This window comes from Mesoplodon densirostris, chromosome 6 (assembly GCF_025265405.1).
Source record: "Mesoplodon densirostris isolate mMesDen1 chromosome 6, mMesDen1 primary haplotype, whole genome shotgun sequence".
NCBI lineage: Eukaryota > Metazoa > Chordata > Mammalia > Artiodactyla > Ziphiidae > Mesoplodon > Mesoplodon densirostris.
Genome location: NC_082666.1, coordinates 42,980,959 through 42,996,190, shown reverse-complemented (window position 1 = coordinate 42,996,190; position 15,232 = coordinate 42,980,959). Strand labels below are relative to the sequence as shown.

The following is a 15,232-nucleotide window of genomic DNA, read 5'->3' as shown; positions in this document are numbered from 1 at the left end:
TGAGCCTGCACATCCGGAGCCTCAACATCATAAATATATTTAACACCATTGTATGTTATATATGAAAGAGAGTAAACCCTAAGATTTCTGTTCACAAGAAAAAAATTTTTTCTATTTCTTTAATTTTGTGTCTGTACAAGATGATGCATGTTCACCGAAGTTATTGTGATAATCATTTCATAATGTATGTAAATCAAATCCTTATGCTGTACACCTTAAACAAACAGTGCTGTATGTCAATTATATCTCAGTAAAACTGAAAAGAAAGAAAGAAAGAGAGAGAGGGAGGGAGGGGGGAGGGAAGGAGGGAAGGAGAGGGGAGGGAAAGAGGGAGGGAGGGAGGAAGGAAAGAAAGAAGGAAGGGAGAAAGAAAGCAATCCCACCAGAAAAAATATATACAAATATAAACAAAATTTTAAGAGTAAAATGGATAAATTGGATATATTCTATATAATATAAGAATATATAACAATGAAAATGAAGAAACTACTGCTGCACAATAACACAGATTTAAAATTTTTGTTATCCAATAGCTTAAAATGTACATGTGTGTATTTGAATATGTATATAAAGTAAATAATGACAAAAATAAATGCAAAGGGACAATTTTACATCCTTAGGACTTTAGAGAACACATTTCTAGCAGTTTTAGAATTGCATTATGTTCCAGCTTTAACCATGAAGCTTTCTGAAAACTGAGGCCAAGAAAATTTCAAATGATCAAGGCAAATGTTTTTATAACTTTTCTCTTAATATTTTTTAAAATTTAATAAACAAAAAGGAAAAATATCAGACTATTTTTTTCATACTGGGCCCTGGCATCCCTTCCCTAAACTGCATTGTCAGTTGGCTTCCTGCACCATTCTGAGTTGTAACTACATGGAAAGCAATCTGGCTAGGAGCTGAAATAGACAAGGCAGAAAATGATCACTTCCAAGGTGTGAGGTTTGGAGGAGGGACGGAGACAGGAATGGCCATTGGAAAAGTGTCCTGAAGAGACTGCAATTTTTTCTTGACTGTCTCTGATGCAGAAACAATGATAGATTATTTCAAAAGAACTACATTTGCATCCAGTTATTCAACAGTCCTTACAAGGAGAGAAAATGCCTGCACAGTTAGCCAAGTGTGGTGCACAAGCACTCACCCTCATCCCTTAAGATCTGAGAGGACACTGACAGCATTCTGGTGACAATGAGAGGGACTGAGGCCAACCACTGTCCCCAGCCAGGTGAACCAAGCCTGACTAGCCCTCCACTGCTTCAATGTCAATAAATAGGAAAAAGCAACACAGAGCCTAGGAAGCAACGTAGCATGACTGAAGAAAATGGAAACAGTAAACTCAGGTTGCAGAAGAGAAACACATTTTTTAAGAGCTAAAATCCATTATATATTTTTTTTTAAAGAATGAGAAACACTCAAATTAAGCTGCAAAGTTATTCCCCAAACTCGTAGCCCTATACTACTCTGCTTTAAAAAAATTTTTTTTTATTTTCTTAAAAAATGAAATACATAAGGGTGGTATGTTAAATAGTGTTCCCCCAAAACTCACTTCCACCCAGGACCTCAGAACTGGTCACCTTGGAAATAGGATCTTGGCAGATGTAATTAGTTAAATTAAGATGAAGTCATACTGGATTAGGGTGGGCCTTATAGGAAGGCCTTAAAGGGTGGTGTCCTTAAAGGAAAAAGAGACACACAGAGACCCACACAGGGAAGAAGCCCATGTGAAGATGAGGGCAGAGATTGGAGGGATACACCTACAAGCCAAGGATAGCTGGGAGCCACTAGAAGCTAAGACGAGGCAAGGAAGGCTTCTTCCCTAGAGCCATCAGAAGAAACCTGGCCCTGTTGACACCTTGATTTAGTTGCCAGAACTAAATTTCAGAAAACAGAGAATAAATTTCTATTGTTTTAAGATGCCTCCTTTGTGACAATTTGTTATAGTAGCCCTGGGAAACTAATACTGTGAGATATACAAAAGGGTGTATATATATGTAAGTGGACAGTTAATAATCAATAACAATAAAATAAACACCCATTTATCCACAATCTAACTTAAGAAAGAAAAGTTACTGGTAATTTTGAAACCCCTAGAGTGCCCCTCCCAATTCACAGCCCCCACTCCTTGTCTCTACCATCTGGATTTTGTATTAAGCTTTTTTCCTTTTATTTGTAATTTATTTATACATACATATGGATAAATCCCCAAACAATATATTGTTTAGTTTTGCTTGTTCTGAGCTTTTATGTAAATTGAGTTATACTTTACATATTGTTCTTTATGTGTTTTTTACACAGTATTTTGTATTTGAAAGTAATTCATGATGATGTGCAATATTGCCTGTACAATATATGTTTTCATTTTACAACTAATCACACTATTGCCCAATATTTTTCCATTATAAACAATAGTACCATGAACATTCTTTATATGTCTCCTAATACACATGTGCACTGTTAGGGAATATAGTGACCTGAATTGGAATAGGCTTAGACTTGAAACAGAGTTTCTACCTAATAGAAGAATTGCTGAATTATAGGGTATGTTTATGTTCAACTTTACAACAATTATATTTTTAAAATAGTAATAATAGTATTAAAAGGAACTTTTTAGATATCGAAATCACAGACTTGAAACAAGACAGAAAAGATGAGATAAAAATCACTTAATCCAAAATCTAACAAAGATAGAGAAAAAAAAACAGACCAATCTCATTTAGGAATATAGATGTGAAAATTATAAATAAAATATAAGCAATTCAAATCTAAAAGTCCAAAGTAATAATATATCATTATCACATTAACTTTACTCCACAAATGCAAGCATGATTAAATGTTAAGAAAAAAATGTATATAATTTATAAAATTAGTCAAAGCATGAAAGTATATGATCATTTCAATCAGTATTGAAAAGATACTTGATAATATTCAGAATCTATTTTTCTTTTTAACAAACCCCCTTATGAATCAACACTAGAAAAATAGATTCTTTTTTTTATTAGTTTCTGCTTTATAACAAAGTGAATCAGTCATACATATACATCTGTTCCCATATCCCTTCCCTCTTGCGTCTCCCTCCCTCCCACCCTCCCTATCCCACCCCTCCAGGCGGTCACAAAGCACCGAGCTGGTCTCCCTGTGCTATGCGGCTGCTTCCCACTATCTATCTACCTTACGTTTGGTAGTGTATATATGTCCATGCCTCTCTCTCACTTTGTCACAGCTTACCCTTCCCCCTCCCCATATCCTGAAGTCCATTCTCAAGTAGGTCTGTGTCTTTATTCCTGTTAGAAAAATAGATTCTTAACATGATGAAAAATATCCACAGTAACTAAATTAGGAACAAGAATAGATTACTTGCTTTCACATCCATTATTCAAACTGGAATTTCTAATCTATGTATTAAGAAGGAGAAAGTGAGTTATAAATATTATAAAAGAGACAAAAATTAGAAAGGAGAAAATTTATTTGGAGATGATATGATTTGGAGATGATTTTTCACCTAGATAACAAAAGACTAAAAATCTAGTATTGTAAAATTACCAGTGAAAAATTTCAACAGAAAGGAGACAGATATACATACCACTTGTCCATGTGTACAGCAAAGACAATTTGTCCAATATCCCCTTTGTGATGCTCACTCTGTATATAACTTTATTAGATGGAATAGGGAATGGAATTTTCTAACATTCACATCATTATCTCTTTGCTTTTCTCTCTTCCTCGTTTTTTTTTTCCTGTCAGAGCAGACATCTGAATTCATGTACATCAAATGCATATGTATTCTAACACCATTATAAATAAAACCTTGATATCCAATTATACCCGTTTGCAGATTCTGCTTTTGCTTCATGCCAAGCTTGGTGTAAAATTCAAACTGCTACAAATCCCACTTCCCAACAAATAATCCTCTAGCACCACAAATATTATTGAAAAAAACTAGAATTTGCTAGGTTGTTGACATTGGGAGAAGTTGAAGGACGGACGTATATCGGAACTCTCTGTACTTTGCACTCAATTTTTCTGTGATCCTAAAACTAAATTTTATTAATTAAGAGAATAGAATTTACTAACCATGTAGCCAAATTGAAAAGTTGACACCACATAGCACACGTTATTTCCATCAGACAATTCCTCCCTAAGTGGCTCTTGCCAACAGTACCAACATGGGCAGGCAGGACCCCAGCTCTTGGCCCCAGAATTAAAAGGCCCAATTCTGACTTCTTCCAGCTGAATACACACCTATGATTTGGGGTCAGTGAGGTCAAGGAGCTGTGCTCTCCAGAGCTCACATTCTAGAACTTTCCTTTTGTCCCTCACGTACTCTCTTTTTTTTTAAAGCTTCTTTTTCATTTTCATGAAACCTAAATGTCAGCCACGTGATCATTTCTATCCTTCACAGCTACTACAGTCTTTTTGCAGTAAAACCAAGCTCTTCATACAAGCAAAAGTTAATATCAACTTCTGAGACGCTAGAATATTCTTCACCTCATTTACATTTTTTCTACATATCAGCATTAATTTGTTAGAAATATTAAGGAAAAATTTTCCTTTCACACAGCAACCAAGACAAAATAACTGAAAGTAAAATCAAAACTAAATGCAGTACGAGGGGAAGATGGCGGAAGAGTAAGACGCGGAGATCACCTTCCTCCCCACAGATAAACCAGAAATACATCTACACGTGGAACAGCTCCTACAGAACACCTACTGAATGCTGGCAGAAGACAGACCTCCCAAAAGGCAAGAAACTCCTCCACGTACCTGGGTAGGGCAAAAGAAAAAAATAAACAGAGACAAAAGGATGGGGACGGGACCTGCACCAGTGGGAGGGAGCTGTGAAGGAGGAAAGGTTTCCACACACTAGAAGCCCCTTCGCGGGCGGAGACTGCGGGTGGTGGAGGGGGAAAGCTTCGGAGTAGTGGAGGAGAGCGCAGCAACAGGGGTGCGGAGGGCAAAGCGGAGAGATTCCTGCACAGAGGATCGGTGCCGGCACTCACAGCCCGAGAGGCTTTTCTGCTCACCCACCAGGGCAGGCGGGGCTGGGAGCTGAGGCTCGGGCTTCGGTTGGAGGGCAGGGAGAAGACTGGCAGTGTGAACACAGCCTGAAGGGGTTAGTGCACGACGGCCAGCTGGGAGGGAGTCCGGGGGAAAGTCTGGACCTGCCGAAGAGGCAAGAGACTTTTTCTTCCCTCTTTGTTTCCTGGTGCGCGAGCAGAGGGGATTAAGAACGCTGTTTAATGGAGCTCCAGAGACAGGCGTGAGCCGCGGCTAAAAGCGCGGACCCCAGAGACGGGCATGAGATGCTAAGGCTGCTGCTGCCGCCACCAAGAAGCCTGTGTGCGAGCACAGGTCACTCTCCACACCTCCCCTCCCGGGAGCCTGTGCAGCCCGCCACGGCCAGGGTCCCGGGATCCAGGGACAACTTCCCCGGGGGAACTCACAGCACACCTCAGGGTGGTGCAATGTCACGCCGGCCTCTGCCTCCGCAGGCTTGACCCGCACTCCGTAGCCCTCCCTCCCACCGATCTGAGTGAGCCAGAGCCTCTGAATCAGCGGCTCCTTTAACCCCGTCCTGTCTGAGCGAAGAACAGACGCCCTCCGGCGACCTACACGCAGAGGCGGGGCCAAATCCAAAGCTGAGCCCCGGGAGCTGTGAGAACAAAGAGAAAGGGAAATCTTTCCCAGCAGCCTCAGAAGCAGCGGATTAAAGCTTCACAATCAACTTGATGAACCCTGCATCTGTGGAATACATGAACAGACAATGAATCAAACCAAATTGAGGAGGTGGACTTTGAGAGCAAGATTTATGATTTTTTCCCCTTTTCCTCTTTTTGTGAGTGTGTATGTGTATGCTTCTGTGTGAGATTTTGTCTGTATAGCTTTGCTTCCACCATTGGTCCTAGGGTTCATCTGTCCGTTTTTTGTTTGTTTGCTTTTTTAATTTTTTTCTTAATAATTATTTTCTATTTTAATAACTTTATTTTATTTTACTTTAGCTTCTTTCTTTCTTTCTTTTTTTCCTTCCTTCGCTCCTTCCTTCATTCCTTCCTCCATCCCTCCCTCCCTTCTTTCTTTCTTTCTTTTTTACTTTCTACTTCTACTAATTTTTCTTTCTACTTTTTCTCCCTTTTATTCTGAGCCGTGTGGATGAAAGGCTCTTGGTGCGGCAGCCAGGAATCAGTGCTGTGCCTCTGAGGTGGGAGAGCCAACTTCAGGACACTGGTCCACAAGAGACCTCCTAGCTCCACATAATATCAAATGGTGAAAATCTCCCAGAGATCTCCATCTCAACACCAGCACCCAGCTTCACTCAATGACCAGCAAGCTACAGTGCTGGACACCCTATGCCAAACAACTAGCAAGACAGGAACACAACACCACCCATTAGCAGAGAGGCTGCCTAAAATCATAATAAGTCCAGAGACACCCCAAAACACACCACCAGACATGGACGTGCCCACCAGAAAGACAAGATCCAGCCTCATCCACCAGAATACAGGCACTAGTCCCCTCCACCAGGAAGCCTACACAACCCACTGAACCAACCTTAGCCACTGGGGACAGACACCAAAAACAACGGGAACTACGAACCTGCAGCCCGCAAAAAGGAGACCCCAAACACAGTAAGATAAGCAGAATGAGAAGACAGAAAAACACACAGCAGTTGAAGGAGCAAGATAAAAACCCACCAGACCTAACAAATGAAGAGGAAATAGGCAGTCTACCTGAAAAAGAATTCAGAATAATGATAGTAAAGATGATCCAAAATCTTGGCAATAGAATAGAAAAAATGCAAGAAACATTTAACAAGGACCTAGAAGAACTAAAGATGAATCAAGCAACAATGAGCAACACAATAAATGAAATTAAAACTACTCTAGATGGGATCAATGGCAGAATAACTGAGGCAGAAGAACGGATAAGTGACCTGGAAGATAAAATAGTGGAAATAACTACTGCAGAGCAGAAGAAAGAAAAAAGAATGAAAAGAACTGAGGACAGTCTCAGAGACCTCTGGGACAACATTAAATGCACCAACATTCGAATTATAGGGGTTCCAGAAGAAGAAGAGAAAAAGAAAGGGACTGAGAAAATATTTGAAGAGATTATAGTTGAAAATTTCCCTACTATGGGAAAGGAAATAGTTAATCAACTCCAGGAAGCACAGAGAGTCCCATACAGGATAAATCCAAGGAGAAATATGCTAAGACACATATTAATCAAACTCTCAAAAATTAAATACAAAGAAAACAAATTAAAAGCAGCAAGGGATAAACAACAAATAACACACAAGGGAATCCCCATAAGGTTAACCACTGATCTTTCATCAGAAACTCTGCAAGCCAGAAGGGACTGGCAGGACATATTTAAAGTGATGAAGGAGAAAAACCTGCAACCAAGATTACTCTACCCAGCAAGGATCTCATTCAAATTTGATGGAGAAATTAAAACGTTTACAGACAAGCAAAAGCTGAGAGAGTTCAGCACCACCAAACCAGCTTTACAACAAATGCTAAAGGTACTTCTCTAGGCAAGAACCACAAGAGATAGAAAAGACCTACAATAACGAACCCAAAACAATTAAGAAAATGGGAATAGGAACATACATATCGATAATTACCTTAAATGTAAATGGACTAAATGTTCCCACCAAAAGACACAGATTGGCTGAATGGATACAAAAACATGACCCATATATATGCTGTCTACAAGAGACCCACTTCAGACCTAGAGACACATACAGACTGAAAGTAAGGGGATGGAAAAAGATATTCCATGCAAATGGAAACCAAAAGAAAGCTGGAGTAGCAATTCTCATATCAGACAAAATAGACTTTAAAATAAAGACTATTACAAGAGACAAAGAAGGACACTACATAATGATCAAGGGATCAATCCAAGAAGAAGATATAACAATTGTAACTATTTATGCACCCAACATAGGAGCACCTCAATACATAAGGCAAATACTAACAGCCATAAAAGGGGAAATTGACAGTAACACATTCATAGTAGGGGACTTTAACACCCCACTTTCACCAATGGACAGTTCATCCAAAATGAAAATAAATAAGGAAACACAAGCTTTAAAGGATACATTAAACAAGATGGACTTAATTGATATTTATAGGACATTCCATCCAAAAACAACAGAATACACATTTTTCTCAAGTGCTCATGGAACATTCTCCAGGATAGATCATATCTTGGGTCATAAATCAAGCCTTGGTAATTTTAAGAAAATTGAAATTGTATCAAGTATCTTTTCCAACCAAAAGGCTATGAGACTAGATATCAATTACAGGAAAAGATCTGTAAAAAAAAAATACAAACACATGGAGGCTAAACAATACACTACTCAATAATGAAGTGATCACTGAAGAAATCAAAGAGGAAATAAAAAATACCTAGAAACAAATGACAATGGAGACACAATGACCCAAAACCAATGGGATGCAGCAAAAGCAGTTCTAAGAGGGAAGTTTATAGCAACACAATCCTACCTTAAGAAACAGGAAACATCTCGAATAAACAACCTAACCTTGCACCTAAAAAATTACAGAGAGAAGAACAAAAACAACCCCAAAGTTAGCAGAAGGAAAGAAATCATAAAAATCAGATCAGAAATATATGAAAAAGAAATGAAGGAAACGATAGCAAAGATCAATAAAATTAAAAGCTGGTTCTTCGAGAAGATAAACAAAATTGATAAACCATTAGCCAGACTCATCAAGAAAAAAAGGGAGAAGACTCAAATCAATAGAATAAGAAATGAAAAAGGAGAAGTAACAACTGACACTGCAGAAATACAAAAGATCATGAGAGATTACTACAAGCAACTCTATGCCAATAAAGTGGACAACCTAGAAGAAATGGACAAATTCTTAGTAATGCACAACCTGCCAAGACTAAATCAGGAAGAAATAGAACATATGAAGAGGCCAATCACAAGCACTGAAATTGAAACTGTGATTAAAAATCTTCCAACAAACGAAAGCCCAGGACCAGATGGCTTCACAGGCCAATTCTATCAAATATTTAGAGAATAGCTAACAACTATCCTTCTCAAACTCTTCCAAAATATAGTAGAGGGAGGAACACTCCCAAACTCATTCTGTAAGGCCACCATCACCTTGATACCAAAACCAGACAAGGATGTCACAAAAAAGAAAACTACAGGCCAATATAACTGATGAACATAGATGAAAAAATCCTCAGCAAAATACTAGCAAACAGAATCCAACAGCACGTTAAAAGGATCATACACCATGATCAAGTGGGGTTTATTCCAGGAATGCAAGCATTCTTCAGTATATGCAAATCAATCAACGTGATACACCATATTAACAAACTGAAGGAGAAAAACCATATGATCATCTCAATAGATGCAGAGAAAGCTTCCGACAAAATTCAACACCCATTTATGATAAAAACCCTGCAGAAAGTAGGCATAGAGGGAACTTTCCTCAACATAATAAAAGCCATATATGACAAACCCACAGCCAACATTGTCCTCAATGGTGAAAAACTGAAAGCATTTCCACTAAGATCAGGAACAAGACAAGGTTGCTCACTCTCACCACTTTTATTCAACCTAGTTTTGGAAGTTTTAGCCACAGCAATCAGAGAAGAAAAGGAAATAAAAGGCATCCAAATCGGAAAAGAAGAAATAAAGCTGTCACTGTTTGCAGATGACATGATACTATACATAGAGAATCCTAAAGATGCTACCAGAAAACTACTAGAGCTAATCAATGAATTTGGTAAAATAGCTGGATACAAAATTAATGCACAGAAATCTCTGGCATTCCTATACACTAATGATGAAAAATCTGAAAGTGAAGTCAAGAAAACACTCCCATTTACCATTTCAACAAAAAGAATAAAATATCTAGGAATAAACCTATCTAAGGAGACAAAAGACCTGTATGCAGAAAATTATAAGACACTGATGAAAGAAATTAAAGATGACACAAATAGATGGAGAGATATACCCTGTTCTTGGATTGGAAGAATCAACATTGTGAAAATGACTCTACTACCCAAAGCAATCTACAGATTCAATGCAATCCCTATGAAACTACCACTGGCATTTTTCACAGAGCTAGAACAAAAAATTTCACAATTTGTATGGAAAAACAAAAGACCCCGAATAGCCAAAGCAATCTTGACAACAAAAAACGCAGCTGGAGGAATCAGGCTCCCTGACTTCAGACTATACTACAAAGCTACAGTAATCAAGACAGTATGGTACTGGCACAAAAACAGAAAGATAGATCAATGGAACAGGATAGAAAGCCCAGAGATAAACCCACGCACATATGGTCACCTTATCTTTGATAAAGGAGGCAGGAATGTACAGTGGAGAAAGGACAGCCTCTTCAATAAGTGGTGCTGGGAAAACTGGACAGTTATATGTAAAAGTATGAGATTGGATCACTCCCTAACACCATACACAAAAATAAGCTCAAAATGGAGTAAATACCTAAATGTAAGGCCAAAAACTATCAAACTCTTAGAGGAAAAGATAGGCAGAACACTCTATGACATAAATCACAGCAAGATCCTTTTTGACCCACCTCCTAGAGAAATGAAAATACAAACAAAAATAAACAAATGGGACCTAATGAAACTTAAGAGCTTTTGCACAGCAAAGGAAACCATAAAGAAGACCAAAAGACAACTCTCAGAGCGGGAGAAAATATTTTCCAATGAAGCAACTGACAAAGGATTAATCTCCAAAATTTATAAGCAGCTCATGCAACTCAACAACAAATAAACAAACAACCCGATCCAAAAATGGGCAGAAGACCTAAATAGACATTTTTCCAAAGAAGATATACAGGCTGCCAACAAACACATGAAAGAATGCTCAACATCATTAATCATTAGAGAAATGCAAATCAAAACTACAATGAGATATCATCTCACACCCGTCAGAATGGCCATCATCAAAAAATCTAGAAACAATAAATGCTGGAGAGGGTGTGGAGAAAAGGGAACACTCTTGCACTGCTGGTGGGAATGTGAATTGGTACAGCCACTATGGAGAACAGTATGGAGGTTCCTTAAAAAACTACAAATAGAACTATCATATGACCCAGCAATCCCACTACTAGGCATATACCCTGAGAAAACCATAATTCAAAAAGAGTCATGTACCAAAATATTCATTGCTGCTCTATTTATAATAGCCCGGAGATGGAAACAACCTAAGTGTCCATCATCGGATGAATGGATAAAGAAGATGTGGCACATATATACAATGGAATATTACTCAGCCATAAAAAGAAACGAAATTGAGCTATTTGTAATGAGGTGGATAGAACTAGAGTTGGTCATACAGAGTGAAGTAAGAAAGACAAATACCGTATGCTATCCCATATATATGGAATTTAAGGAAAAAATGTCATGAAGAACCTTGGGGTAAGACAGGAATAAAGACAGACCTTCTAGAGAATGGACTTGAGGATATGGGGAGTGGGAAGGATAAGCTGTGACAAAGCGAGAGAGAGGCATGCACATATATACACTACCAAACGTAAGGTAGATAGCTAGTGGGAAGCAGCTGCATAGCACAGGGAGACCAGCTCGGTGCTTTGTGACCGCCTGGTGGGGTGGGATAGGGAGGGTGGGAGGGAGGGAGATGCAAGAGGAAAGAGATATGGGAACATATGTATATGTATAACTGATTCACTTTGTTATAAAGCAGAAACTAACACACCATTGTAAAGCAATTATACTCCAATAAAGACGTAAAAAAAATAAAAAATAATCACACACACACACAAACTAAATGCACAGGATTCATACGAAAAGAATTACAAAATTTTACTGAGGTACCTGAAAGGTACAAAAAGTAGAGAGATATACTGTAGCCCAGATTAAAAGATTTTATATCGTAAATATGACATTTATCCAGAAATTAACATCTAATGGAATGAAACTCTAATCAAATTCACAATTGGATTTTTAAATTTGAAACAATAAAAATAAATAGAATAATAAAGTACTTGCATTATCTCATACAGATGAAGACACCAGAAGAAGAGAATAAAATCCAAAAACCATCTAGGAAAATATCAATAGAATGAACTCAGAAAAATTTAGAATTTTTGAATGGCAAAAAAAAGGTTATGAAAAAATTTTTTAAGTGAAAAGATATATGATAATCTAAAATAAATTTACAACATACAAATCAGAATAAAAGTTGATATATTGGAAGAGGTGTTTTTAATCAATAAAATAAGGCCAGTAAAACATGAAGTATTATCCAGGAAAGTATTCTCAAGTATTCAGGAATTACACATTCTCAGACACCATCATCAGGTGTCAATCTGAATAACTTTTTGAAAGTACACATAAAATCCATAAAATGCACAATAACATTTGGGTTATTGGTCCTTCTTTCAGGACCTGTGGACCTTTGGGACCAATGTAGTTCGTCCAAGGTAATAGTTATACAAAAAAGTATAATTATCTGAGCAAAAGAATTACTGTCTTGACTTTTACAAACAGTGAAAAATCAGAGAAGACTTGAATTTCCATCATTTTTAGGATTAATAAATAAAGTATGGCACTCCTATGGGATGGACTATTGTGCAGTCATGAAAAAATGATGATACAGTTTCCAGCAATGCAGCATCAGGAGTGGCAGCAGTCCTCCAAGATGCCCAGGAGGCAGAGCAATTCAGCACAAAGGGCAGCAAAGAAACCCCGAGGGATGAGTGAAATGGTCCACCAAACTGTATCTGCAAACATTGAAACTAAGCTACAAATAGGCAACAGGGAAGAATCAATCTTCATAGTGGAAACCAAAAGAAGTGAAGGAGGAGCAAAAGGAACAGGCCGAAGTGGGTCAGGAAGACACTAAAGAAGTTGTAACTGCAGAAAACAGAACAAAGAGGAGAGTCCACCCTGTGGCGAAGCAGAAGCAAAAGAAGCCAAGTCTGATGATGAATATCCTATTCCAAATCTTGTCCGTCGTCTCCATTCTCCCCTTACTGTTCAGCTGTCTTGTAAAGGCATGTTTTTTAGACATCCTAAAAATAATTACGAATTTTTTTACCTATTTAGATAAGTGTAAATGCTTTTTCTTAAAAGGTAAAATCAGGTGCTGTTGTTTATTTTTCTGCACAACGTGGAATTCAAGGAATATTGAATTAAGGAAATCTTTGACATCTTGTGCTCCAACTTACCATTCCATAGGCTGGGGGTAGGGAGGATTATATCCTTTAACATGAAGCATAATTAAATGCAATTCACAGTCATAATCATGCATTTAGCATGTCTCAAACATTTCATTGCTGATCTTCTATACTTCATGCTGCTCTTTGGTAGAATAGTTTTCTAAGCAAACTGCTCCCTGATCTTGGTGCTCTTGGTCAGACTTGAGTGCCATCTGTGACATCTTTGGTAGCAGTAGCCCAGTTTATCCTGCAACTTTAATCATACACTGTGAAAGATTGGACTTTTTTTAGTATGTTGTAATTATGTTATTAAATCATGAATTAGTGGGATTTTAACCTAACAATTTATCAATATTTTATCATATGAGTACTTTATATCCTCTTCCAAAGGACAATTTGCCTCCAAATTTTAACTGAAGTGACTGGGTAACTTTTTAGAAAAGGACTGCAACCACTTTTTTTTAGATTTGTTAGGACTTGCATAAAAATTGTGTATAGATTATTTATATCATCTGTGAACAGACCAAACGCTAAACCAATAAAATCTCAATTATAAGAAAAGTGATAGTGTGTATATATTATATTTCTTTGACTCTTAGACCTACATTTTTCACATAGGTTCTGCTATCCTCCTAACTGCTTGGTCATGCATGAACTCCAGCAAAGATTTTATATAGTTGTCATTTCAAATTGAGTTATGCACTTCACTGGTACTACGCATGTTGAGTTTAGTTGTTATTTAAAATGTCTCTCAAAAGATTTCACCATAACCAGCATTGAAACAAAATCATATAATGTATGCAGAAAGATATGGAAACAGAAAAGCAGAGTACAAATGTAATATTACTGAAGCAAATAACCGTCATTAGAAGAATGACCATAATTTCATATTTTCTGGGCAAGAAACAACCAGTGCTTGATGGGACCCAAGAAAGAAGATACCCAAAGTGACTAAAGATAAGAAAATGCAAAGAGATTGCCTTCACACACCGTACAATCCAGCTTGAAGGGTGGAGAAACTGGCAAACTTCAGAATAGATGAAGGAAATTTCAAAGCATCAAGAAGCTGGTTGTATCAGACAGACAAAGACAAATATTGTATGATCTCATTTATAGGTGGAATCTAAAACAAACAAACAAAAAACAGACTCATGGATTCAGCAAACAAATTGATGTTTGCCAGAGATGGGGAGGGAGGGTGGGCAAAATGGGGGAAGGGGGCCCAAAGGTACGATATTCCAGTTATAAGATGAGTAAGTCCTGGGATATAATGCACAGAATGGTGACTATAGTTAATAATATCGTATTGTACACTTGCAAGTTGCTGAGAGAGTAGATCTTAAAAGTTCTCATCACAAGAAAAAAACGTTCTATGTGTGGTGATGGATGCTAACTAGACTTACTGTGGTGATCGTTTTGCAATATACAAATACTGAATCATTATGTTGTACACCCAAAACTAATATAATGTTTGTCAATTATATCTCAATTTTTTAAAAAAGAAGCTGCTTATGACACCGGACTATCCTATCAACAGTGTTATGCTATAGTTTAGTTGGCAGCTGTTGCTTGCTTTCTTCCTTTTTCTCGCTCCCTCTTCTTCCTTCTTTCTCCCTCCCTTCCTTTCACTCACTCTCTCTCTCTCTCTTTCTCTGTAGTACCTAAAACAATGGGACACTAACAATCAATGATGTCTTATACTCAAATGAAATATAGTTCTTTGTTAACAAGAAAATGTATCTCTGATACATTTTAAGTGCTCCTTTCAGGAGCACATAAACTAAGACTAGAATCATACAGAGTTAGCATGGCACCTGGGTAAGGATAACATACAACCTGGTGAAGTGTTCCACATTTCTTCTTTTTCTTAATCTGGGTGTTTATTTGTGAACATTCATCCATCTGTACATTTCTGTTTTGTGCATATTTTTCTAAGTGTGCCATGCTTTAATGTGTTTTCTTAAAATATCAGTATATAACAGAGTTTGCAGAGTACGGATCCCATTTTTGTCATGATGGAGGTATACATAACTTCTCAC

At 37.6% G+C, this 15,232-nt stretch overlaps 1 non-coding gene and 1 pseudogene across 1 annotated transcript; both read left to right on the top strand.

The window, feature by feature from the left end:
* Window positions 1–15,232, top strand: part of LOC132491623 (serine/threonine-protein kinase 33-like) — a 48,278-nt pseudogene that overhangs the window by 16,007 nt on the left and 17,039 nt on the right.
* Window positions 14,950–15,052, top strand: LOC132492881 (U6 spliceosomal RNA). Its single transcript, XR_009532931.1, has one exon. It is a non-coding gene; the product is annotated as a U6 spliceosomal RNA (small nuclear RNA).